We start from the raw sequence: 26,079 nt of genomic DNA, 5'->3' as shown, positions 1-26,079 counted from the left end.
TTAGTAAAGTTCCATTTTCCCACACCCAGTGGCTAATATCTACTGACAATCAATATGTACGGATATAAACTCCCGCAATATAATGCCCAACTAAAATTGTTCTTTTAATTATTCATAAATAAAAATCCATGCTCTGTGCAAATTTTTTTTTCACGCTTATAATAAGAAAATAATTGAGTCCCAAGATTCCAAATGAATAACACTATTTAAAATTAATTGAAACAACTTGTTCTTTCCTACTTTGAAAAATACTAGTATGCCTGGGAACTGGGAGATCCAGCAAAGTTAAGGAACTTCAAAAATAAGATCTTCCATATGATGTCACATGATGTGCTACAATAATTATTTACTATGTGGAGATCTTCAGCAGAAAGTAACTGCAGAAGGTCACAAGAATTTTCCGAGAACAATCTCAAATCAAAGAACAAATGCTAACCCTATGGTAAAAATGATAACAAGGAAAATGTGGGGTTAGCTTGAGTGTGTGTCAAACATGATCAGATGCTCAGCTCAGCCCGGCGCAAAATACAAATGGAAAGTTTAAAAGGGTCATTCCAATCAGAGGTGATGAAGTAGTGAAAGTAATGCTGTCTGGTGTTTGTATTACATGCTATTTGAGATAGAAAGAAAAAGAAATATGACACTTAATGTTAAGATGTAAAGAGATGATTTTGCTTTTCCCCATTATGGTTTAGAAAGGTGCAGCACACCCAGTTAAAACACTTAATTTTCTCATTTATTTTTATTCTAGTACTTTAGTGAAGCTTGGTACACTCCTGACAAAAGCAACCTCCTGGGAGGATCTTGTATATTGATCCAAAGATGTAAGTAGCATCAAGAAATTTTATCCAGTGTCTTTTAATCCTTAATGAACACCATCAAATATAAATCAATTGGTCATTTATCTCAATGGTGTTAATGGAGTGATATTTTACATGAGCTCCCCATGTTTGCTTCAAATACTTCAGAATTGTTAAAATGTATTTCCAGCCATTCTGAAGGTGAAGATACTGCATGCATTCTTGATTTAAAAATCAAATCAAAATTAAATTTAAACATGAACATTTCTGGATGTTTCAGATTGATAACTCTTGTTTTGAGACAAAATATAAGGGCAATGAAACATGATAAGTTAAAAAGAGGTCATTTATACTACCTAGCCTGACCCTCACAGCTAACATCCATTTCCATTGTCTAGTCTCCTAATGCAAATATATCTATCAATATATCCAGTCAAGATATTCCAAACATTTTCAAATTTAGGAGAAACAATATTTATTTTATTGTAAATTAACCTTCTCATCATATTACTCTGTGGTAACTTGCTAGATTTTCAGGATATATATGATCAAAATTTATAAGCTTCAGAAATGCTTTTCTGGACTATATATTTATCTAATACTTTTATTGAAGCTCATCCTCCTTCACACTTGAGTTCATTCTTCTTTAAACCTGTCTAACCTACACATTTCCATTTTTAGCTTGACAAAAAAAACTTTGCACAGTCCTAATTTGACTAGTGTATTAAAGAAACCTTGTTCCAACTGTTCAAACTCGGTGTTCCCACATTTTATTCACTTTAATTATTGCGCTATGATGTCTAGACAATGAAAAAACAGAGTCTACAGTAGACTCCAGGTTATTTTTATATTCTCCCAGTGCTAATTCAATGTGCAATGGATGACTGATGCACATTATTTCACTCAATATGGCATTTATCAATATTAAATTTAATTTAACATTTATCTGTTCAACTCCATATTTGATAGGAATTGTCCTATATATCACTCCTTCCCATTTTCAACATTATCTACAACTTTTTCTACTATTATAAACAGATTATTTCTGTGCCCTTCTGGTAATTTTTCCTATACAAATTATGTAAAAAAAAGAAAACAAAGTGTTTTGTAAAAAAGAGCATCAACAGCACCTAGGCAAATCTGTCACTCCATCCTTGCATTACAAAACCCACACTTGCAGAAATGTGGTTCAGATGCAGAATTACACCACCATAGTCTGATTATCTGAATTATTCTCCTTGTGAATGGTACTCTAAACCAGAGGTCCCCAACCACTGGGCTGTGGACCGTTATCAGGCCACAAAGCATGTGGTAATGATATGATTTGGCAATATGAAATGATATGCATCAGCTGCACCTTTCCTCATTCCCCGTCACGCCCACTGTTGAACTTGAACGCACACGAGATCATTACGCACGCGAGGTCATTAACCTACAACTACTCGATGAGTAAAAAAAACAAACGTCACTTGAGAGTTTCTTTGGAAGAGATGGTAGGGGACATAAAAGGCCTAACAATGATGATAATGCAGAGACAGCTGAGGCCGAGACTGCAAAAAAAAAAGAAAGCTCCTTCAACAGAAAATACGACGAGTTGTACATAAAATATGGCTTTATTGTGACCGGTGACTCGCACGCTCCAAGCCCCGTGTGTGATATGTAGAGACAAGCTGTCTAATGAGGCAATGAAGCCCTCAAAACTGCTTCGGCTCCTTGAGTCCAAGCACCTGCACTTAAAGACAAACCCGATGAGTCTTTTGAGCGGAAAAAAACATGAGCAAGCGGGCAGAAGCAAGTGCTGAGAGTCACCACCTCCACGAATGCTGCTGCTCTGAGAGCATCGTACTGAGTGGCTAGTCGTATTGCTAAGGCTAAGAAGCCTTTCACTGTTGGTGAAGAATTGATTCTGCCTGCTACCAAGGACATGTGCCGTGAGCTGTTGGGAGAAGCTGCAGCTAACAAGATGGCACAGGTTTCTCTTTCAGCTACCGCAGATTCAAGGAGGATCGATGACATAGCAGAGGACATTGAAGCACAACTGTTGGAACTGCTTAACAAGTCACCATGGTATGCTATCCAGGTTGACGAGTCTACCGATATCGACAACAAGGCAATACTGCTGGTTTATGTGTGGTATATATTTCAAGATGATGTGCATGAGATTATGTTGTGTGCACTGCCACTGCCAACTAACACAACTGGGGCAGAACTATTCAAGTCTTTGAATGACTACATGTCAGGCAAACTGGACTGGTCATTCTGTGTTGGAATATGCACAGACGGGGCTGCAGCTATGACTGGACGGCTGTCTGGTTTCACTACCCGAGTCAAAGAGGTTGCTCCTGAATGCCAGTCTACACACTGTGTCACACACAGGGAAATGCTGGCTAGCCGAAAAATGTCACCTGATCTTAACAGCGTATTGAGTGACGTTGAAGTTATCAATCACATCAAACCAAAAGCCCTTAACTCACATCTGTTTGAGCAGCTTTGCAAGGAAATGGGTGCAGAGCACAAACACCTTCCCTTACACACTGAGGTCTGGTGGCTATCAAGGGGGAGAGCCCTGGCCAGGGTTTTTGAGTTAAGAGATTTCTTTCAGGAAAAAAGTCACCACTGGCAGCACACTTCAGTGACAAGGAGTGGATAGCAAAACTCGCTTATCTGTGTGACATCTCCAACCTGCTCAATAAACTCAATTTGTCACTTCAGGGAAGAACGACAACTGTCTTCAAGTCGGCAGATAAAGTGTCTGCTTTCAAAGCCCAACTGGAACTGTGGGCCGGCAAGTGATTTTGGGAGAGACTGAGGCTGCACCGTCCTTCTCACAGCTAGTGCGCAATCACCTAACTTCACTGACAACACAATTTGAGTGTTCCTTCCCAACCACAAATGACCCAAGACATGCAAAGGAATGGGTCCATGACCCATTTGTGAATGTCCCCGGTGAATCATCCATGTCAGTGGGGGAAGAAGATCAACTCCTCGAGCTTGCAAATGATGATGGGCTGAAAAGTATGTCTGACATAATATCTCTGCCGGCATTCTGGATCAAAGTCAAGGCTGAATATCCTGAGATAGCCACGAAAGCACTGAAAACGTTGCTTCCATTTCCAACATCATATCTCTGCGAAGCGGGGTTTTCTGCAATGAATGCGATGAAAACTAAATTGCGAAATAGACTGGACATAAGGAACCCCCTTCAAGTATCGCTGTCTCCCATCACCCCTCGATGGGACCGTCTCATTGCAGGGAAATAACCCCAGGGCTCCTGCTGATTCAGCGATATTGGTGTGTTGCAATGATTTTATATGTTCATACGAGGAAAATAGGCGCTGTGTGTTTAATATCCAAACGTTATTTAAAATGTTATGATGCTATTGACTTATAAGCGACTTATAATTGACTTATCACTATATTCATGCAAGGAAAATATGTGCTGTGTGTTTAATATTAAATTCATTAGATAAACCCTTTTAGAAACGAAAATGAGTGTATTAGCCACTTATAAGTGACTTATAGTTGATTTATCACCTATATTTTGGTTGTGATTAATACCCATCCCCCGCAACCCCCCCCTCCACCCCGGTCCGCCGATCCGCAAGAATATTGTCGATATTAAACCAGACCGCAGTGCAAAAATGGTTGGGGACCCCTGCTCTAAACTACCAGGCAAAACCTTGGGTCACCCTTTAATCCACTTGGATTGCCTTTTGAATTGGCTACAAAATTTTCTGTTCAGGAAAGAGACAATATCAATTTAAAAACTGAAGGAAAACAATGCTATCACCATGCACACCTAAATATGTTTATTACTACTAAAAACTTATAAGTAAATTCCCTTATCATTGAGGGGAATTATATTCCAAAAGTTTTGGTGATTGGTGATAATAGTAATACATTATTTTCTTCACTTGGAAGTATCATAAAGTCATTACTATAAAGCATTAAAATTTGACCCATAAACAAAAACAAGTCCAACTTGTTAATGCTGACAAAGGATCTTCCTCAACTTTTTCCATTTGCCTATATTTGACTCAAATCCCTCTAAACATTTCCTATCATCAAAGCCCAAAGGTCGATGGGTGACTCAGATCAAATCCCAAAGGTTGATCAGAGGTCCAGATCGAAGTCTGAAGGCCAGTCGGAGGATCATAAGTTGAGGCCCAATGGCCAGAGCCCTAAGTCTGTAAATCCACATGTCCTCTGGAGGCCAAAGACAGCCTGTCCTGAGATTAGAGGACTGTGTACTGTATAGTGCAAAAGTCCTAGGCACACAATTGAAGATGTTTTCAAAAATAACGAAATGAAAAGTTTCTATATATCAAAACATTTACTATAAAGAGCAGTAAATGGTAAAAATACTAAATCAAATCAATATTTGGTTTGACCACCTTTGCCTTTAAAATTGCCTCAATTTTCTTAGGCACACTGCTATGCAGTTTTTTTAAGAAAATCGGCTGGTAGGCTGTTCCAAACAACTTAAAGAACTTGCCACAGTTGTTCTGTGAACTTTGGTGGTCTCATTTGCTTCTGTCTTTCCAGGTAATCCCAGACAGCTTCAATTATGTTAAGATCAGGGCTCTGTGGCGGCCACACCATCTGTTGCAAAACTCCTTGTTTTTTTGTTTTGCTGAAGATACAGTAGCTCTTTATGACCTTGGTCGTGTATTTGAAGTCATTGTTCTGCTGCAGAATGAAGTTAGGATTGATCAGATGCCTTCCTCATTGCACCTAATGATGGATGAGAATCTGCTTGTACTTCTTAGCATTGAAAATTCCATTAATTCTGACTTGATCACCAACTCTATTTGTAGAAATGCAGCACCAAATCTGCAGGGAACCTCCACTGTGCTTCACCGTTGGCTGCAAACACTCATCCATGTAGCACCCTCCAGCTCTTCTACGAACACACTGCTGATTGTTTGAGCCAAAAATTTCAAATTTTGACGAGTCATTCCAGAGCACTTGCTGCCATTGTTCAGCTCTCCAGTCAGTGTGTTTTTGTGCATTGGTGAATCTCTTGGCATTGTTTCAACTTCAGAGGAATAGCATTTTGGCAGCAGCTTTTCCATGAAGTCCTCTTTTGACAAGACTTCTCTAGACTATAGATGGGTCTACTTGGATTCCTAATGGTTTCTGTGAGTTCAGAGATGATATCTGTGCTGGGCTTCTGATTTAGAATGGACAACAGTTTGATGTATCTCTCATCTGCTGCACTCAGTTTCCATGGCTGACCACTGCATTTCTGGTCCTCAACTTGCCTGTTTCTTTGTTCTTCTTCGGAAGAGCTTGAACAACGCATCTTGAAACTCCAGTCTGCCACAAAATTGCTGCTTGAGAGAGGCCTTGTCCACACAGAATGACCACCTGTGTCTTTGTACTTCGTTCACTTTTGCCATGGTGTAAGAATTGATCTTTTGAAGGTTAAACAGTCGCATCTGCCACACCCTCACCTTTTAGTTTGGTTGTCTGTCGCCCAGTTTGATTCATTCTACAACTGTTTTTGTTTCAGTTCATCAGTTTAGTTCATTATGTCATTGATCATTAGCATCCTAATTGTTAACTTTGTTTAATCATGCACTGGATTATATACTTACAAAATGATCAAGTTTCTATGCAAAAAGTGGTCTATTGCTTAATATGCGTCTTTAACAAAATACAAAACTCTCACTGTAACATTTTTTTTGGAAAATGAATGTTTGGAAATCTAACTTTTGCTCTTTTCTACTGAACCACTCATGCAGAAGACAAAAAATAAACATCTGAAACAAAATTTATATGAATAAAGCAACACACAAAATGCTGGAGGATCTCAGCAGGTCAGGCAGTATCTATGGAAATGAATAAACAGTCGATGTTTCAGGCCAAGACTGTTCCTGAACCTGGTGGTGTGAGCTCCATACCTTCTTCCTGATGGCAGCAGCGAGCAGAAAGTTTGGCCTGGTTGGGGGCTCCTGCTGATGGATGCTGCTTTCTTGCGACAGTGTTCTGTGTAAATGTGCTCAGCTTTACCCGCGATGGACTGGGCTGTATCTACAACTTTTCGTTACTGTTGTAACTTGAAACTATGCCATCCCTTATTCTCAATAATTCAGCCGATGGACATACAAAATACATTCTTCACTGCCCTTCTTGTGTAACCACTTTCAATGAACAATAAACTTGCATTCCCAGCTCCCTCTGTATATTAACACTTCTAAGATTCCTGCCATTTATCTATATATCCTATCAGAATTTGACTTCTGATCCTTTGCTAATTATGCAACTTATTGGGAAATTCGGTTTATGTTTCTCTGAATCAATATATCATGTCACTAAATTGTCAATACATATGTGTATTTAATATTTTGCATTTGTGAAAACTTGCACTGTAATCAGTATAATTTACATAAATCCATATATTGAGTCCATTTGAGAAATTGTAATGTGCATTATATCTGGCAAGAACTTTCAAGCCATGCTGATTGTGCCATTAGTAAAATTTTAGCCAACAAATTAATTTCTTACATTCATAGATTAGACATAAAAAGATTGAAGGTAGTCTCAAATTTAATTGTTGTGCTTCATCAATAGTGTACATTTAAACAGACCACTGCATTTACAGGCAACTGTCATGTAGTGTCATTAATATAATGGAAATTTGCCCTTACAGTATTTACAAATTGCTATCAAAAATTTTGGGATTTGGAATAAAAATGTGCTCATGTAAATCTTATGTTGAAAAAAAGTAAATAAAAAATCTGCATTGTTGATGCCACAGTTTTTCATAATGGGAAATAGTGATACAGACTCTTTTCAAGGAATGAAACCCCTACCATGTCATTCGCATTACAAAGCCCAAATTATTTCACAGAGCCATACTCTAAACAAATGGGTGCCAGGTCAAAGAGTGAAATATTTGGAAGGTTGATTGAAACTTGCCAAAGGAGTTTTAAGGAAAGTTCAAAAAAAAAATGAGGGAGTTCTTGATGCAGAAAAGTTTAACCTGGGAATTCCAGACTTTTGGGTTTTTGGGCTAAAGCAACTGGAGCTACCGCTTGATTTGACACAAACAAGAGAAAATCTGCAGATGCTGGAAATCAAAGCAACACACACAGTTCTACCAAAGGACCTCGGCCTGAAAAGTCGACTCTATTTTTTTTTCCATAGATGCTGCATGGCCTGCTGAGTTCCTCCAACATTTTGCGTGTATTGCTAGGCAGTAGGGAACTGAAAGTACATCAGTGGAACCAAAGATGAAGGTTATAGCACTGCAGAGCTCTATGAAGTTTGGAATGGAAAACACCATGAAAGAAACATACTGTAAACTGAAATAATGTAGGTCAGTGAAGACAGAGATGATAAATGAATAGTGGTTTAAGGCAGCAATGCTGTTGAATGAGCAAAGATTAACAGAGCTTTTACTCTCACAGATGCTCTACCTCCTACTAGTACTTCCAACGTTCTCTGTTTTCATTTCTGTTTTCCAGCATTGGCGTATTTTTTATGCCTTTTAATTACTTAAAATATTTTGTTCCTGGTCTAGCCTGAAATCCCCCAGGCACCTTTCACTTTAATTCTCACTTGAGCTTTGGCTTTGAATCCCTTTCTTGTGATCTTAGTGGTAACAGCAAACCAGAAAGAAACTGCCAAGCCAGATACTAAATTATTGTAGTAGCTCAATTCATTTTGATCCAGGCACACCACCGGCACCTACTTATAAAATTCTTCAACTGTGTTATAATTATCCACCTTTATTTAATACAGATTTTCCTAACTATCACAGCTTTTAGGCTTGGTAAGAGGAAAATCAAATATGTTTCTTGTTTCATGTAAGATTAGAACCTCCAATTCGTAACAATAGGTATCATTTTTAGTGCTGTTTCCGATTATCTACACTGGTGGATAAAAAATTGTAGTATTTGCCTGTCCCGACTACTATTGGTTCTAGCTTTGGTGTTCAGTGTCACTTCTGGCTCCTTTGCAACTAGCACACCGCAAGTTTTCCATCTACTGCTGTTCCAAGATGCTGAATGATGTGAATGAAGGTGATGAGAAGACACTGAAAGATTAGGAATACACGTCAACCAGGAAACAAGTGCCAGTGTTAAATGGAAAGAGGCCGAGGAAAGTGAAGAATACCAGTGCTAACTGAAAAGAATAGGTGGGTATGTATCATTAAATTGAGAAACCTCTTTCTGAAAAGTGTGGGAGTTTGTACGAGGGGAAAAGGCTAGATGGATTAAATTCATTGTAAAAGGGAGAAGAACACAAACATGAAACAAAATGGAAGAAAAAGTGTACCAATATAAAATCGGGAAAGAAGAAGGAAATCAACATGAAATAAGGAGACTAAATAGTACCTGCATGAGTAGCTAGAATGAAGCTTCAATTTAGAAAGGAAGAGTTGTAACAAGAAGTGAGAGAGAATGTAATGTAAAACAATCTCCCTTGAATTGTAGAGATAAGAGGAAAAAAGAATGAAGTAGGGTGCCTTCATGTCATTGTGACCACTGTGAATGTATTTTAAATTAAAAAGCTTTCACTTGAGTAGAAGACTATAATGAAGAGTCTTTGCACATTTATCTTCACATCTGTGGAAGAAGAACTGCTAAACTTTCATAAAGCCTTCAAGTTTATTTCTCTGCCTAGATGATGATTTAGCATATCAGAAAATAAATTAAGGTATAATTAAAAAATTAACTCATTGGTATTTATTCACTGTAGTATGAATAAGCTGGTATTTCACCTTTTCATTCTGCATGATTTGAATAAATGAAACAACATGACAATGCACAGAATGGTCAACAAGAAACACAATAATAGTAAGACTGCAAGGCATATGAGCAAAAGTAGTCTATTCAGCCCATCAAATCCATTCCACGAGATCATGGCTGTTTTAATTTACCTCTGAACCCCATTCCCCAGCCTTCTCCCTGTAACCTGTAAAGCTTCTATTAATCAGGAACCTATCAACCCCCTTCACCCCATCCGATTATGTCTTCACAACCATTCATGGCAATAAATTCCACAGATTCACTACCCTCTGGCTGAAGAAATTCCTCCTCATTTCTGTTTTAAACTGATGTCATGTCCTTCTATTCTGAGTGTGTGCTCTCTGATCCTAAATTTTCCTACTATTGGAAACATCCTCTCCAAGTCTACTCTACCTAGGCCTTATTCAATATTCGTTAGGTTTCAATGATATTCCCCCCCCCCCTTTATTCTTCCAAACTCTAGTAAGTACAGGCCTAAAGCTATCGTTCATCATGCATTAACCCTTTCATTCCTGGGATCGTTCTTGTAAACCTCCTCTGGATCCTCTCCAATACCAGGACACCCTTTCTTACATTATGGGGCCAAAAGCTGCTCACAATACCCCAAATATGGTCTGACCAATCTCTGAGCTTTGCATCCTTGCTTTTATATTTTAGTCCTTTCATTTTCAATTGATACTCTAACACACTTCTAATGCACTGCTTTTAGACAAGACATAGTTAACAAAGTTTCGGAAAAACCCAGTAAGGTTAAATGCAATGCAAGAAACTGCACCAGGTGAAATTCAAGACAGCTCAGGATAAGGGGCTAGGAAAATTTAAAGGGAAGCTGGTAACTGGGTTCTCAATATATTGAAGGGGGTGTGGGAGCCTTGGACCACACCACAGGGTGTTGAAGTTACTGTTGGGATCCCTGGATCTAGTATGTTGAAGGGAATGTGAGAACCTTTAATGCTAGTGTGCTGAAGGGATCATGGAAACCCTGGGCCCCAGTTTGTTAATTAAAGGATGCGCAATAGCACTTGGTGAGCTGAATGCCAAGCAATCAGAAAAATGATTATTGAAGTTTGACTATAGATGCAGCACAGTCCATCCAACAATGATCGACTCTGATATTATCAGTAAGTTTGTATATAATGTTACATATTATTCTTTATGGACAGAGAAAAAGTACTTCACCCTGAAGCATAAATTTTAGGTTCGATAACTCATTCTGAATCCAAGAAAAACCAAAAGGGCTTTGCACATGGATTCTCATCTGAGAAAAATAACGTTTGGAAAATGCTATTTAAAACTCATTTATGAATTGATTAAAAAATGGTATTTTTGCCTATAATCTGTCACCATTTTCTGGCAGTTTGCATTGACAACTAATGAAATGGAAACAGTGGGCGGAAAAAGAATAAGGGATGAAATTTGATTTAGTGCAGATTTCAATAAGACGCAAAGTTATAATATATCCGCTCTGCGCTATATATTAGGATGTCCGTAACCTTTATCAGATACTGCAAGTAAAAAGAAAATTGTGTCTAAAATGGTGCCAACTTTTATGAGTTACCTCATTACTCTCAAGTACTGAAAAATTTGAAATTAATTACATGCAACTGCATTTACAAAATTACTGTGTCTATTTAAGGATACTGTGGTGGGTGAAACGAAGGATGTTAACATGATTTACATTTCACCAAAGGTGTGAATACTGCAAATTACCATATCTTAAAGTAAGAAGGAAAACAAATTACATGATGTAATGTAAAACTGCATGCAATATCGATAATTATGCTCTTTCAAATTACTAATGCGTCCATTAACATTTTCACATATTTTGCACTGTGTAAGCAAGGTTCTCAAAGCTAATTGACCTCATCCTTTCCAATCTACCAGCTAAGCATGCATTTATCAGTGGCAGCATTAATCAAAGTGAAAATCATACATTTTCTGTGGAGGCAAAGTCCAGCCTTCACACCAAAGACATCCTCCAAGATATTGTGTAGCACTACCCAGGCAGCTTAAAAGTGGTAAATCATGAGGTGTCAAGGATTATCAGTAACACAAAGAATGTATGCCACCACAATCTGTAACCTCATAGTCTGACATAAGTCTGATTCAACATTTGCGATCAAACCAGGGGATCAATCTTTGTTCAATGAAGAATGAAAAAGGATAGGATGATAGCAGCAAGCATTCTTATACTTTTGTCCCAAAGAGAGATGCTGTAAAATATGTATGTTAAACAGCAAATACATTATACAACAGACAAGACAATGGAATTCCACATCCAATAGATCAGATGAAATCACTGTAGTCACGGCATGAAGTACTGTGGACAATTAATCTTCTAATGAGAGAAGACAAAACATCCCAATCCTTGACTACGGCAGAGCCCAGCATGTCAGTGCCAAAGACAAAACTGAATTATTTGAAACCATGTTTAGCCTGAAGAGCAGAATAAATGATCAATCTCAACTTCCTCCTAAGGTCCTCACCAACACAAAAGCATTCTTTATTCCAGACAAATATCAGAAAATAGCTGAGAACACTGGATTCAGGAAAGGCAATGAAAACATAAAACGTTCAGCTGTAGGTCTGAACACTTGCACATTAGAACTAGCTTTAGTCAAACCATTCAAGTACAGTCACAACATTAGCTTCAGTCTTATAATTTTGGATATCACCCAGGTAAGTCTCTTGTCCACAAAAAGAAATGCAAATCCATTCCAGCTGATATCATACCATCAATCTACTTACAAGCATCAGCAAAGTAATTGATGGTGGCTTTAACAATGCTATCAGATTCATTTATTCATTTAAACTGGCCCTTATTCCAATAACCTGCTCACTGATGTTCATTTTAGGTTTTGCCAGGATCACTCCAGTAGTCGCAGGCCTCCAGTCAGACAGGCAACCATCTGCTACCATTCCCACAAATCCAATGTTTAAACCAATTTACTCCCTCACCTTGAATGCCAAGTGACTGAACCTTCTTGACCAATTTCCCATACGGGACCTTGTCAAATGCCTTGCTAAAGTCAATGTAGACAACATCTACTGCCTTGCCTTCATCAACTTTCCTCGTAACTTCCTTAAAAACTCTATAAGATTGGTTAAACATGACCTACCAATCACAAAGCCATGCTGACTATCCTTAATCAGTCCATGTCTATCCAAATACTCATATATCCGGTCCCTTAGAATAACTTCCAATAACTTTCCCACTACTGAAGTCAGTCGCACCAGTCTATAATATCCTGATTGATCTTTAGAGCCTTTCTTAAACAGCAGAATTACACTGGCTATCCTCCAATCCTCCGGTACCTCACCTGATGCTAAGGATGATTTCAATATCTCTGCTAAGGCCCCGGAAATTTTTGCACTTGCCTCCTGCAGGGTCTGAGGGGACATGCCCTAGGGATTTATCCACCCCAATTCGCCTCAAGACAGTGAACAACTCCTGATCTGTAAAGTGTATAGGGTCCATGGAGTTGATGCTGCTTTGCCAGACTTTTACAGATTCTGTGTCTGTCTCCTGTGTAAATACAGAATCAAATAATGCATTTAAGACCTACCTCATATCTTTTGGCTCTTCACATAGACGACCATTCTGATCTTCCAGAGGAACGATTTTGTCCATTACAATCCTTTTGCTCCTAATATATCTGTATTAGGATTTGCTTTCACCTTGTCTGGTAGAGCAACCTCATGCCTTCTTTTAGCCCTCTTGATTTCTTTAAGTGTTCTCTTGCATTTCTTCTACTCTACAAGCACCTCATTTGTTTCTATCTGCCTATACTTGCTATGCACCCTTTTTTTTCTTAACCTGGGCTTCAATATTTCTTGAAAACCAAGGTTCCCTAAACCTGTTATTATTACCTGTTATTCTGACAGGCGCATACAAGTGTTGTACTCTCAAAATTTCACTTTGGGAGGCCTCCCACTAAGTGTTTCTTTGCTGGAAAAGAGCCTGCCCCGATCCATACTTACCAGATCATTTCTGATGTCATTAAAATTGGCTTTCTCCAATTGAGAGTCTCAACCTGCAAACCATACCTAGCTTTTTCCATATGTACTTTGAAACTAATAGCACTGTGACCACGAGATGCAAAGTGCTCCCCTACATAAACTTCTGTCACCTGCCCTGCCTTAATCCCTAACACTAGATCGTATTGCGCACCCTTTCTTTGGAAGTTCTATGTACTGATTAAGGAAACTTTCCTAAACACATTTGACAAACTCTATCCCATCTAGTCCTTTTACATTATGGAAGTCCCAGTCAATATTTGGGAAGTCAAAATCACAAGGAATCCAAAGGAATGCTTGATTATAGGTTGAGTGCAGTTCTGCTAACAATCAAGAAGCCCCAAAGCATTCAAGACAAACAGCCTGCTTGATTGACACCCTATTCTACTAAACTGCTGCACCAAAGCTACAGAATGCACTGCAACATTTTGATATATTCCTTTTTTGATGGATACCCAATGCTTCAAATGTATAAGAACAGTCTGGCTAAAAGTGTGGCTAGTTTTTATGACTGGGACATCAGTCATAGCATTCAGAAAATCACAGGAATGGTCCTTCAACCCACCACATCCATAATGCACTTTTTTGTCCATCTAGGCTGTACTTATATTTGGCCATATCATTTTATGAATTGCCTACTCAAGTGCTTTACAACATGGCTCTTAAATATTGTGACTATCTCTGATTTGACCATCTCTTTTGGCTGTGAGTTCCAGATACCAACCACTTCATGTAAAAATCTTCCCTTAAAAACCACTGTAATACTCCTTACTCTCACCTTAGACAGATTCCTTCTTGTTTTTGGTAACCCTGCCATGAGAAAAAAGAAGAGTCTGACTACTGACTATATCTATGTCTCTTGCGATTTGATATAGCTCTATCAGATCACATCTCAGCCTCCTTTGCTCCAGGAAAACAACCCCTCCCCATGATTATAGTTCTCCACTCCAAGCAGTATCCTGGTGAAACTTCTCTGCAATCTCCAGTGCATTCATATCCTCCCCTTAGGAGGTGACAAGAAATGCACATAGTGCTCCAAGTGCAGTCCAATCATTTTTTTGTTAAGTTGTAACATCCCAGGTTTTATATTAAATGTATTGATCTATGAAGACAAGTATGCCCCATTTCTATTAACCCATGTTGCCAATTTCAAGGTATTATGGTCTTGAATCCCAGAATCTCTCTATTAATAACATTCCCTTAGCATCCTTGCACTTACTGTAGATGTTCTAGTGTTATCTGACTTTTCAAAATTCATCACTTCACCTCTGCCCAACTCTCCATCTGAATTATACCCTGATATAATCTGAGACAACCTTACTCATTACCTACAAAACCACTAACTTACAAACTGACTCACTAAACTTCATGTCATCAACAGACTTACTAATCAGACCTCCTACATTCAGATCAAAATCATGATTATGCACTGTATTTCAAATAACAAAGGTCCCATACCAACAGCTGTGGTACTACACTGGTCACATGCATCAAATCAGAAAAGCATTTTTCTACCTTTATCCTGTATCTCCTATCAGTAAAGCCAATTTTAGATACAATTAGCCAGCTCAACCTCGACCCTATGAGTCTCAATCTTTCGAACTAGCCGACCAGGCATGATCTTGCCAAATTCTACGACCCTTCCTTCATCTAGCATCTTATTGCCTAGTCTCAGAACCTTTCGTGCAACCAGTGCTTTCAAGTTGTTCAATGCCATGTCTTCATGGTCACTGGAACTTCCTCCACAACAGCATTGTCAAAGTTCTTTTACCAGAAGATCCCAATGGTTGAAGAAAGTAGACCATAATCACCTCCGTTCTTGTTGGCCTTGCCAATGAAGAGGACTATAGCAACCTCAGCAATTTCATGCCAAATTGGCCAAGTAAAAGATCTCCTCTCATAGCATCCATTATGACCAAGGCTTTGGCAACTGCTGAATACTGTCATCAAGTAGGCAGCCTCAAAGCAATAGATATTAACTGCAATGGTCCAAGCTTTCCCAAAGAAAGAATGAAGCAATTCTTAGGTAGAAAACCTTTCACAAAGACCCTTAAGAAAATACCTGCATAGCTACAATACTTGCGCCAGATTCCAAAACTGACGTCAATGTTTTAGTATAAGAGATTAACATATTTAAATTGATTCCATATTTCCACAGAGGACATTTTCCTATAGCAGTCTTGAGTGTTTGTTTTAAATACAGAAATTGTCAAGTCAGTCTCAGGTAACTGACTCAAAGCCAACTTCTATGTAAATATTTAACCACATATCAGCTTCCAAATCTATTCATTTACATGGCTTAAAATTCTTCACTTTGATTTTGCACACAAAGAAAAAGTAAACATGTTCACTGAGATAAAAGGTATGAAGGTAATTTATAAGTACAGGACCACCGTTAGAAATTTGAATTTAGGCATCAGCATAAATGTGGTTAATAGCAGTCCATTTTACTCTTCATGTGATATTTAGCTCCACTGAAGTTAGCAGAAGCAAGTATCAGGAGGGGATACAACAAGTGGCCAAAACTATAGTGACTATTTAGAGCTGGAAAACAAGGACCAATATTTACGCATTATCTTTCAGCAAAATACACAAAAAAATCATGAATCATGCATTTTCTCATTTGTTTTGCATATTTGCTTCTTGCCTCCGTGACAAGTGCAAAACAAAACATAGACTAGTCAATATAAAATTGTCATACTATACAAACACTTCACTGTTGATATCAAGAAATGTTCTCTTTAATTAAACTAACTTCGTTTCTAACAGGTTGGATCTCACATCTTGCTTGTACATCCTACCTTAATTCTGCATGTTTTTTTTTTACATAACTCTGGATAAAGACTCAATAGGCTTTATCCAGTCACAGTGTTTTTGTTCATCTCTATGAACACATTTAAGGATGGAAACCAGATTTACAGCAGCAGTCAAACACATAAAAAATCTACAGCAGGTTTCTGTCTTTTTTTACCCCTTCTCTTGAATGTATTTTTACTAACATTACCAACAGAAGAAATTACAGGCCCAATTTTAATTCTAACTCTGAATGTTAGGCAAATACAAATCTTTTTTGGTTAAAACAAAAAAGGAAACAACAGCTTTCTTTTAACATGAACATTCAGCTACAGAAGTGAATTTTGAGAAAACCCAAACTTAGAAGGTGAAGATGTAGAATAGCATGCTTTCATCATTTTAAATGGAGCCAAGAGATTAAGGCTAGTCATACAGCTGATATTGAACTTCTTACAAATTAAGTGCACTTATTTGAAGACATTGTAGCGGACTGCTAACATAACACTGCTTCCCACAAATGTTTTAAATATGGTGACTGATAACAGCCTATATTGTTTCTGCATTTCCACAGGAGCTGAAGCACAGCACCAGAAATTTTAACCCTTTTGATTCTATTAAATACCAAATTTGAAACCCACTGAACCAGAACAAATTTTGGAGCAAATCCTTATTCACCAGAAACTAATAATGGTTAACATAGGAATCCATACCCCTCTGGTCTTACTTAGTCAGTAGAAATAACAGTTTGGTAGAAAACTCAAATGCCTGGTGTGCTTCTTTACTGGGATTTCATTATATAAAACCTAAACTGTCATTTCCAGAGAAAAATGTTCAATAGGGAAAATACTAAAAAATTTCTATAGTTACAGTAAAATTAATACTGTAGGTCAAAGGGCCTTTGGCACTTTGAAGCTCTTAAAAATAAGGTTCTGGGAAACAGCAAGAGATTGGGATAATTTAGATACCTTTTTAAAATTGGCAGCATAAGGACAAATTGGCTCTTTCCATGATTTAAAGTTTTATAAAATGGAATTAAAGAAGCTTTCGGTTTTACAGGTCTATAAGACCAGCGGTCCCCAACCACCAGGCCGCAAAGCATGTGCTACCGGGCCGCGAGGAAAAGATATGATTTGGCGATATGAGTCAGCTGCACCTTTCCTCATTCCCTGTCACGCCCACTGTTGAGCCATTATGCATGCGAGGTCATTACCCACACGCCAACCATGTCAGTGCGGGAAGGAGATCAACTCCTTGAAAGCTTGCAAATGACGGCGGGCTGAAAAGTATGTTTGACATAACATCGCTGCCGGCATTCCGGATCTAAGTCAAGGCTAAATGTACTGAGATAGCCACGAAAGCACTGAAAACGTTGCTTCCATTTCCAACATGTCTCTGCAATGAATGCAACGAAAACTAAATTGCGGAATAGACTGGACATAAGGAACCCCCTTCAAGTATCGCTGTCTCCCATCACCCTCAATGGGACCGTCTTGTTGTAAGGAAACAAGCCCAGTGCCCCCACTGAAACAGCGATATTGGTGTGTTGCAATGATTTTATATGTTCATCCGGGGAAAATATGTGCTGTGTGTTTAATATCCAAACGTTACTTAAAATGTTATGATGCTATTGACTTATAAATGACTTATGTAATCATATAACAATTACAGCATGGAAACAGGCCATCTCTGCCCTTCTAGTCCGTGCCGAACGCTACTCTCACCTAGTCCCATCGACCTGCACTCAGCTCACAACCTTCCATTCCTTTCCTATCCATATATCTATCCAATTTTTCTTTAAATGATAATATCAAACCTGCTTCTGCCACTTCTACTGGGAGTTCGTTCAACACTTACTTCAAGCTCCCCTGTCCTCCCCTGATAATTGACTTAACACTATATTCATGCGAGGAAAATATGCGCTGTGTGTTTAATATTAAATTCGTTAGAAAAACCCATTTAGAAACGAAATTGAGTGTATTAGCCAGTTATTACCTATATTGCAGTCGTAATTAACACCCCCCACCCCGAACAGAATCGCCAAAAACGATTTGCAGGAAAAAAATCGGCAGGTACATGGATGCGCAGGTCACGCATGCGCACTGGTGCTCGCGCAAAGCTTCATGGTCATTGTAGTCTTTTTCAAGGTAAGCACAACGTATTTGACTGCTACTCTTGTCCGTTGGCAACCCAACCCGCCCCTGCACCCTCCCCCCCCAACCCCCGGGTCGGCCAGTCCGCAAGAATATTGTCAATAATGAACCAGTCCGCAGTGCAAAAAAGGTTGGGGTCCCCTGTATAAGACCATAAGACATAGGAGAAGAATTAGGCCATCTGGCCCATCGAGTCTGCTCCGCCATTCAATCATGGCTGATCCTTTTTTATAATCGCCTCCTCAACCACAGTTCCCAGTCTTCACCCCGTAACCTTTGATGCCATGTTCAATCAAGAACCTATCAATCTCTGCCTTAAATACACCCAAAGACCTGGCCTCCACAGCTGCATGTGGCAACAAATTTCACAAATTCACCACTCTTTGGCTAAAGTAATTTCTCCGCATCTCTGTTTTGAAAGGGTGCCCCTCTATCCTGAGGGTGTGCCCTCTTGTCCTAGACTCTCCCACCATGGGAAACACCCTTTCCACATCTACCCTGTCTAGGCCTTTCTACATTTGAAAGGTTTCACAGAGATCCCCCTCATCCTTCTGATCTAGTGCTTTCCCAGCGTATATGATGAATAAACTCCTCTGGGGTTTCCAGCCAGGTACAGTTATAGATTTTAACTGCCGTTTTGATAATAAACTCTGCCATCTTCATCACGGATGATATCTGTGCATGCCTACTCCAATGACATTTACACCCCCGACATCCGTCCCTCCAGATCGGTCACTCTTCATCCAATCAGGTTTCCGCTGTTCCACCTTGTTTACAATCCAATTCAGATTCTTACTTAGAGTGAGACCTTTGTCTTTTTAAAAATTATTTTCATCTAGTTTTATTTCAATGGCTTCCTTCACTGCAGTCCCAAAAGCAAATGGCACAGCACAGTAGCTTTGTGCCGTCAAAGTCAATCCTATGGCCATTGCAAATGCAATGTTCTGCTACCACCAAGGTGGTACAGATGAAACCTGACTGGATGAGGACTAACCAATCAGGAGGAATGAACAACAGAGGTATAAATACCACCAGACTAGGCACACCCAGGCATCATCTCTGAGGAAGATGGCAGAGTTTGTCATCAAAACACTGGTTAAAATAGATACCTGGACCCAGCTAGAAACCCGAAAATTGTTTATTCAGATTTGGTTTCACATCACCCTGTTACTATGCCAGCTAAGAAATGCAAAGCCAATGAAAGCTACATAGTCAAAAACTCCATTAAGCTCATTCAGTCTGCCTAGCACTCAGGAAAATTCCCTTTGAAATTCAATAATGCTTCTATTTTCCATTCTTACCAGAAAAAAAGGAAATAATTTGCTGAAGTATCTTACTAGACAGTCAATGTGACAAGAAATCATAAAACTGTATCTTTTCATATCCATAGCTGGGCTCTTGCTGTCTCTGGCAAGACTGACATTTAAAACTTACCATTGGATGCCCAAGGGATGATAGTAAAATGCCTTCTTGAGCTATTGTATTCCTTAACATAATTACCAACATTAACACCACCCTTAATGTAAAAATGACACAAGTATTCAGAAAAAAATGTATTGATCAAGAAGTCAGAAGCTAGTTTCAAAGAGTGTTGTGTTGTTACACAGAATTGTGTCACAGAGGGCATAATTATCAGGAGACAAATCTGGCAAACCTTCACTCAGCTTGCTTCCAATATAAAGAAGGATACAGATGAATTAACATGAGATACAAAGGTGTTATCTCTTACATCACTTACCAGCAGTTGCAAATGTGTAAGGACAGTTCATTTCTACAGCATATTCTGTTGCAGATAATTAGCTACACAAATATTCCCATTCAAGTCACTGGCCACAACACTATGTCCTCAGAACACATCGATGCAGTCCAAAATTTTAAATTTTAATTACTTTTATTTTGTAAGCAAATATGGCAGTCGATTAACACAAACTAATGCCCAAGAATAATGTTTGTTACTTAACAGTAGTACTTTACTGTAACACAACATTGGAAATTTTTATACACGCAAAACGCAGCAGGAACTCAACTGCCATATCTGCTGCATTTTGGTCTCTGGGAGAGACTTCCATTCAGCCAAAAATAATACAACTTTTAGCCAGTGACTTCACTTTGGTAGAGTCCTAGATCAGAAAGCTTAAAGGGTTTCTCTAAAACTGCACATCGCTATAATTTAAAATATCTGAAAATTTGAAGAAAACCTTTTGAAATAATGACATTCAATTATAAAAGTCTAAAAGTAGGACTGAAAAATTACATCTCTTATATGCATTAATTGTACACAAAAAGTTTAAATGCATATCTTAAAGAGTGTACCTATTTCATGTCAAAATTCCACCCCTCAGAAAGTTGGGCTGAATGTTTACTGTATTTATTTTACTCTGCATGAATGCCATCATCCTTTCATCATTCACATACCTGATAAGGTCAAAAATGCGTATGACAACAGTTTCTCACTGATCAAGCAGAAATTGAATCAAAGAGTCACCCTTGATGACTTTCCTTGAGCTCTTCCGAGTTAAACAAGTTGTAAATTGCACAGCAAGTCAGGAACATATATATGATCCCTGTTGGGACATGAATTGTGTTTTCACTGATTTCAGTTGCTTTTCTTTTGCTCAGAATCATCTCTAAGAAAGATTCAGCATTTTGCACAGGTTGCAATGGCAATATCCAGACAGTAACTCAATCTGGCACATTACAAAGTATAGGATAACCCATCAGAGTACAATACCTTATTTCACCTTTCTGCTCTCTCTGAATTCCATCTGTTCTATCATTGGTTACTCATTCCTTACCCACACATTCCTTCCTAACATTTGTCATTCCCTTCTTTCGATTCTTAAACATTCTGCAAATAAGAAGGAGAGTACACTTTTGATACACTAACTTGCTTCCCAACAGATGGTGAATGAATGAGACGGCAGATGCAAATCTGTAAATATTTAGGTGTATTACTTAGAAATGGAAGAAAATAACAATAATGATTTATTAATACAAGAATGTCCCTATTTAATAATATTTAATAATCCTTAATTTAGTGTTAGTACAAACTTAGCAGCCCAGAGATGCAGCAAAAATAGATGGAAAACAATTTAAAGGTTTCAATGTGATATCAAATGGCTCCCAAGTATAATTATTGACTTGGTATAATTGGTGAAATGTATGTATATTTTTAATCACTTTTACATTATTTTTCTGTTTTATGAATACTTATGTATTTCCCTTTGTGCCAAAATATTGCATGCATGGGGCACACAATGTCAAAAATATCACATTAGTGAGGCATTTTCCAATGGGAATTAAGCAACAGTTAGATTACACAAAAATCAATGCTGATTTTTATGACAACAGATATTTTATCTTCATAAGAAGGAAGTCAAGACTTTCAAAAGCAATGAAAGCATCAATTTGCATAAAATCACTCATTTCAAAGTCATATAGAGTACCTAACTTGTCAAGAACGCAATGACAACATCACAAGAAAGCATTTTGAACTGATACTATGAATGAACAAGAAAGAAATTAATGAATTAACTTAATTTTAACAATAAAATATACACTCAGTGGCCACTTTATTAGATACACGTACACCTGCCCATTAACGCAAATATCTCATCAGCCAATAATGGGGCAGCAACTGAATGCATAAAATCATGTTCCAGAAGTTCAGTTGTTGTTCAGACCAAACATCAGAGTAGGGATGAAATGTGATCGAAGTGACTTTGACTATGCATGATTGTTGATGCCAGACAGGCATTATCCAGACTAACCTAATAACAGAATAATTTACAATGACTAATTAACCTACTAACTGTAACATCTTTGGACTGTGGGAGGAAACCAGAGCACTCAGAGAAAATCCACACATTCCATAGGGTGGACATACAGAGATGCCTTATAGAACGGCGCTGGAATTTAACTCCAAACTCCAGAGCACCACGAGCTGTAATAGTGTCATGCTAACTGCTATGCTGCCATGGCACCCCACACATAACAGTCTAGAGTTTACAGAGAATGGTGCGAAAAACAGAAAAACATACAGTGAGCAGCAGTTCTGTGGGCAAAAATTATTGTTAATGAGCGAGGTTAGATGAGAATGGCCAGACTGGTTTAAGCAGACAGGAGGGTGACAGCAACTCAAGTAAGGCATGAGAGAGGAACTGGCCAAAGTTGACTGGAAAGAGACACTGGCGGGAAAGACGGCAGAGCAGCAGTGGCTGGAGTTTATGCGAAAAATGAGGAATGTGCAAGACAGGTATATTCCAAAAAGGAAGAAATTTTTGAGTGGAAAAAGGATGCAACCGTGGTTGACAAGAGAAGTCAAAGCCAAAGTTAAAGCAAAGGAGAGGGCATACAAGGAAGCAAAAATTAGTGGGAAGACAGAGGATTGGGAAGTTTTTAAAACCTTACAAAAGGAAACCAAGAAGGTCATTAAGAGAGAAAAGATTAACTATGAAAGGAAACTAGCAAATAATATCAAAGAGGATACTAAAAGCTTTTTCAAGTATATAAAGAGTAAAAGACAGGTGAGAGTAGATATAGGACCGATAGAAAATGATATTGGAGAAATTGTAATGGGAGATGAGGAGATGGCAGAGGAACTGAACAAGTATTTTGCATCAGTCTTCACTGAGGAAAACAGCAGGATACCGGACACTCAAGGGTGGCAGGGAAGAGAAGTGTGCGCAGTCACAATTACGACAGAGAAAGTAGTCAGGAAGCTGAATAGGCTAAAGGTCGATAAATCTCCTGGACCAGATGGAATGCACCCTCGTGTTCTGAAGGAAGTAGCTGTGGAGATTGCGGAGGCATTAGCGATGATCTTTCAAAAGTCGATAGATTCTGGCATGGTTCCGGAAGACTGGAAGATTGCAAATGTCACTCTGCTATTTAAGAAGGGGGCAAGGAAGCAAAAAGGAAATTATAGACCTGTTAGCTTGACGTCGGTGGTTGGGAAGTTGTTGGAGTCGATTGTCAAGGATGAGGTTACAGAGTACCTGGAGGCATATGACAAGATAGGCAGAACTCAGCATGGATTCCTTGAAGGAAAATCCTGCCTGACAAACCTATTACAATTTTTTGAGGAAATTACCAGTAGGCTAGACAAGGGAGATGCAGTGGATGTTGTATATTTGGATCTTCAGAAGGCGTTTGACAAGGTGCCACACATGAGGCTACTTAACAAGATAAGAGCCCATGGAATTACGGGAAAGTTACATACGTGGATAGAGCATTGGCTGATTGGCAGGAAACAGAGAGTGGGAATAAAGGGATCCTATTCTGGTTGGCTGCCGGTTACCAGTGGTGTTCCACAGGGATCAGTGTTGGGGCCGCTTCTTTTTACATTGTACATCAACGATCTGGATTATGGAATAGATGGCTTTGTGGCTGAGTTTGCTGACGATACGAAGATAGGTGGAGGGGCGGGTAGTGCTGAGGAAACGGAGAGTCTGCAGAGAGACTTGGATAGATTGGAAGAATGGGCAGAGAAGTGGTAAATGAAGTACAATGTTGGAAAGTGTATGGTTATGCACTTTGGCAGAAAAAATAAACGGGCAGACTATTATTTAAATGGGGAAAGAAATGGGGAAAGTTCTGAGATGCAACGGGACTTAGGAGTCCTCGTACAGGATTCCCTTAAAGTTAACCTCCAGGTTGAGTCAGTAGTGAAGAAGGCGAATGCAATGTTGGCATTCATTTCTAGAGGAATAGAGTATAGGAGCAGGGATGTGATGTTGAGGCTCTATAAGGTGCTGGTGAGACCTCACTTGGAATACTGTGGGCAGTTTTGGTCTCCTTATTTAAGAAAGGATGTGCTGACGTTGGAGAGGGTACAGAGAAGATTCACAAGAATGATTCCAGGAATGAGAGGGTTAACATATGAGGAACGTTTGTCCGCTCTTGGACTGTATTCCTTGGAGTTTAGAAGAATGAGGGGAGACCTCATAGAAACATTTCGAATGTTAAAAGGCATGGACAGAGTGGATGTGGCAAAGTTGTTTCCCATGATGGGGGAGTCTAGTACGAGAGGGCATGACTTCAGGATTGAAGGGTGCCCTTTCAGAACAGAAATGCGAAGAAATTTTTTTAGTCAGAGGGTGGTGAATCTATGGAATTTGTTGCCACAGGCAGCAGTGGAGGCCAAGTCATTGGGCGTATTTAACGCAGAGATTGATAGGTATCTGAGTAGCCAGGGCATCAAAGGTTATGGTGAGAAGGTGGGGCAGTGGGACTAAATAGGATAAAATGAATCAGCTCATGATAAAATGGCGGAGGAGACTCGATGGGCCGAATGGCCTACTTTTGCTCCTTTGTCTTATGGTCTAGCCACACACCACAACAATGGTGTTCAGAACCACCCCCCCCCCCGCATGTACAGTATTGTAGTGCTCATCTTCAAGAACAAAAAGAAAGACCATACAGCGATGTATTCATTACCAATTCAACATTCTTTTTCAACTGCAACATGGATTATGCACAATTTTGTTGGTATAGTACCTCCAATTTTTCAAAGTTCAATGTACAATGTACAAAGTAAATTTTATTGTCAAAGTACATATATGTCACTATATACAACCCTGAGATTCATTTTCATAGGGGGATACTCATCAAAACTATAGAATAGTAACTATAACAGAATCAATGAAAGACTGTCCAACTAGGGCATAGTAATAAATAATGAGAACATGAGATGAAGAGTCCTTGAAAGTGAGTCCATTGGTTGAGGGAACGTTTCAATGACGTGACAAATAAAGTTGCGTGAAGTTATCTGCTTTTATTCAAGAGCCTGATGGTTGAGGGACAGTAACTGTTCTTGAACCTAGTGGTGTGAATCCTGAGGCTCTTGTAACTTCTTTCTGATGGCAGCGGCGAGAAGAGAGCATGGTCTGGGTGGTGTTTTCCTATGACAGTGTTTCATGTAGATGTTTTCAACAGTTGGGAAGGCTTTACCCATGATGAACTGGGCCAAATCCACTACTTATTGTAGAATTTTCCATTCAAGGGCATTGGTGTTTCCATAACAGGCTCTGATGCAGCCAGGCAATATACTCTCTACTACACACCTACAGACATTTGTCAAATTTGTAGATGTCTTGCCGAATCTCTGTAAACTCCTAAGGAAGTAGATGTGCTCCCATGTTTTCTTCCTAGTTGTACATATATGCTGAGCCCAGGATAGATCCTCTGAAATAGCAATACCGAGGAATTCAGAGTTGCTAACTCTTTCCAGCTCTGATCCTCTGATGAGACTGGCTCATGAAGCTCTGGTTTCCCTCTCTTGAAGTCTACAATCAGTTCCTTGGTCTTGCTGACATTGATTGAGAGGCTGTCGTTATGATACCACTCAGCCAGATTTTCAGTCTCTCTCCTTCATGCTGATTCATCACCACCTTTGATTCAGCCCACAACAGTGTTGTCATCAGCAAACTTAAATATGGCATTGGAGCTGTATTTAGCCACAATGTCTTAAGTGTAAAGCAAGTAGAGCAGGGGGCTAAGCACACAGCCTTGTGGTGTATCTGTGTTGACGGAGATCGTGGAGGAGATATTGTTACCAAT

General features: G+C 39.0%; 1 protein-coding gene and 1 long non-coding RNA gene across 17 annotated transcripts in view; one reads left to right on the top strand and one right to left on the bottom strand.

Annotated features, from left to right (window-relative positions):
* LOC134354864 (uncharacterized) overlaps positions 1-822 on the top strand; it is a 41,168-nt gene extending 40,346 nt beyond the window's left edge. Inside the window, exon 3 of the long non-coding RNA XR_010019909.1 lies at positions 752-822. This is a non-coding gene — a long non-coding RNA (uncharacterized LOC134354864). The remainder of the gene's footprint in view (positions 1-751) is intronic.
* fggy (FGGY carbohydrate kinase domain containing) overlaps positions 1-26,079 on the bottom strand; it is a 352,624-nt gene that overhangs the window by 276,541 nt on the left and 50,004 nt on the right. The window lies entirely within an intron of this gene.

This window comes from Mobula hypostoma, chromosome 12 (genome assembly GCF_963921235.1).
Source record: "Mobula hypostoma chromosome 12, sMobHyp1.1, whole genome shotgun sequence".
NCBI lineage: Eukaryota > Metazoa > Chordata > Chondrichthyes > Myliobatiformes > Myliobatidae > Mobula > Mobula hypostoma.
This window is presented reverse-complemented; position numbering and strand designations above follow the sequence as displayed.